This window comes from Phodopus roborovskii, unplaced genomic scaffold (assembly GCF_943737965.1).
Source record: "Phodopus roborovskii unplaced genomic scaffold, PHOROB, whole genome shotgun sequence".
In the NCBI taxonomy this organism is placed as follows: domain Eukaryota; kingdom Metazoa; phylum Chordata; class Mammalia; order Rodentia; family Cricetidae; genus Phodopus; species Phodopus roborovskii.
This window is the reverse complement of record NW_026126469.1, coordinates 5,911,974-5,914,723: the sequence shown is the minus strand read 5'-3', so window position 1 is coordinate 5,914,723 and position 2,750 is coordinate 5,911,974. Positions and strand designations below refer to the sequence as shown.

Sequence of the window (2,750 nt, the reverse complement as noted above, 5' to 3'; positions counted from 1 at the left end):
CTCCCCAATGAACAGGTTTTTAAGGGCATCTCACTCCTGATAATTGAGTACAAAAAACAGAGATTTAGAGTAAGAGGAGAAAGCAGTGCATATAAGCAACATTTATACTATGTGGACTTATTTGTACATTATTTGCAATTGTAAAATATATCAAAAATACACATTAGGCAATGTGTGTCATTTATTTTTATTTTATTTTATTTTTTATATAAACACCATTGTGAGTGACATCTGTAAAATTTATACAAATCAAAGCATCCATTATGGAAGTGAGCACACATAAATAGCATCTTATGATCTGTGTGGATCTGAGCACTCAGAAAACCTTTCAGTTCCAGAACAGTGAATTAGGTGAATTGGGAGTGAAGAGCATTTTCAGCAAAGGCAAAGATTCATTAGAGAGTTTGAGAATTTGATCTGTACCAAGGAGCAGATCCCTGGGATCTGTCTGTTGTATGACTAGTTATGAGAAGAGGGCCAGAAAGCAAGTGATGTAAAAGACAAGAGGCTTTTTTAGTTTTGTAAGGTGTGTTGATCATCTCCAGTTATGGCCTTGCCTGGAGTAATGGAGGAGGAAATATTTCAACTGTGTTACTCATGCTGCAAGTTTTGATTTTAAAATGATCATACAGGTATCTGAATCAGGAACTTGGCCAGAGGCAAGAGGGAGAAACATTCAGCTCAGATTCTAATATAAGTTCAACAGAAGGACGGTACTGCAGGAAGAACAATCAGTGCAAGCATTCATTAATAGCCAGTTCCTACTTATTCTCTTGTTCTATTTCATATGTTAGGTGTATTTTACTTTTAGGTTCCCTTTCCAAGAAAGATAAAGCAATAGATTTTCATGGAGAAATGGAATCAGAGCTCAAGTGATTTCACTTTGTTAGGGTTGTTTTCACAAAACCAGACAGGCCTTCTGCTTTTGCTCCTCATCATCTTTGTCTTCTCTCTGGCATTGGTGGGCAACTCAACAATGATCCACCTCATTCGTGTGGATCCCAGGCTGCACACCCCCATGTACTTTCTTCTCAGTCAGCTCTCTCTCATGGACCTGATGGATGTCTCTATCATTGTTCCTAAAATGGCATTCAACTTTCTTTCTGGCCAGAAAAGCATTACCTTCCTGGGCTGTGGCGTTCAAGCCTTTTTCTTTCTGACTATGGCAGGTTCTGAGGGCTTGCTTCTGGCTTCCATGGCCTATGACCGTTTTGTGGCCATCTGCCACCCTCTTCATTATTCCATTTGCATGAACAAAATGACATGCCTGAAGATGATTATAGGGTCCTGGACATTGCTTCCATCAATTCTTTAGCACATACAGTCTATGCATTTCACATTCTTTACTGTCATTCTAGGTCCATTTCTCCTGTGATGTCCCAGCCATGTTGCCCCTGGCATGTATAGACACTTGGGTTTCTTCCAATTCCTTTTCTTGGCATTACAGCATCCTACGGACGGGTCCTCTTTGCTGTTTTCCATATGCACTCAAAAGAGGGAAGGAAAAAGGCCTTTACCACTTGTTCAACTCACCTAACTGTGGTGACATTTTACTATGCACCTTTTACTTACACATATCTTTGGCCCAGGAATCTCCGTACACCCACAGAAGATAAGATTCTGGCTGTCTTCTACACTATCCTCACCCCCATGCTAAACCCCATCATCTATAGCCTGAGAAATAAGGAGGTCCAGGGGGCCATGAAAAGAGTATTTGGGACATTCTCATTCAAGAAAACTTGACTTTTTCTTACTGTTCCTACTTCACTTCTACTGGAGAAGTGCTGTATATTGGAAAAGGAATGTGTGCTTCAGACATGTCAGAACTTTCTGGTGATTCATTAATTGTTAAGATTAAACAATATGTTCATCATTGCATGGTAGTATAATTTTTCACATGTTTAATCCACAACATTACAATGATTTTAATGACAGATATTATACAATGCATTACTATAGTAGGCTACTACAACCTGAAATATACTTTGAGTATACTATAATATGGATATGACTTGTCCTGATAGTGATGTGTTTTTTTTTCTACAAAATTGACACGAATTAACTAATTTGCTCAAGTATTTTGCCTTCATTCTATTCATTGTTAAAAGCCAATATATTGAATATTTATAACACATTGAAGTTTGGACTTTACTCATTCAAGTGACCACTATTCACATGGGGCCAGTGTCTCTCTCTCTGATGTAGAAAAATAGATCAATCTTAAACTCTTGAAATATTTTACAATCATCCAATTTTACTACAATAAAGTACTTCCTCACCCCAGGGTTGTTATAAAAAAGACAATGGTTATCAAATGCTGTTGTGAGTGGAAGTATGGGGAACATTATACACAGTCCACTGAAATGTAAATTAATACTGTCCCTTAGAAAGAATGTGTTTAGTTAAAAACATAAAATAGAGATGTTAAAGGTTTTGTCAACTCCCCCTACTGGGCCAAATTGGAATACAACAAAGTTGAGAATGTACAAGGATGACCCCAGATAAAACTCTGAGCAACTGTCCTTCCCCTGTAATCAGATTGAGGTCTACCATAGTTGTCAAACTTTCATCCAGTAATTGATGGAAAAGATGTAGAGATTCACAACTAACTGCTAGGTCAATCTCCTGGAGAGGAGTGACAATATGAGCAAAGGGATCAAGACAATAATGGGGAAATCCACAGAAACAACTGATATGAGCTAGTGAGAGCTTATTGACTCCATACTGACAGCTGAAGAGCCTTCATAGGA

At 38.1% G+C, this 2,750-nt stretch overlaps 1 pseudogene; it reads left to right on the top strand.

Moving 5' to 3' along the window:
* Positions 1–847: 847 nt before the first annotated feature.
* LOC127227144 (olfactory receptor 2L13-like) lies at positions 848–1,743 on the top strand (annotated as a pseudogene).
* Positions 1,744–2,750: the final 1,007 nt, after the last annotated feature.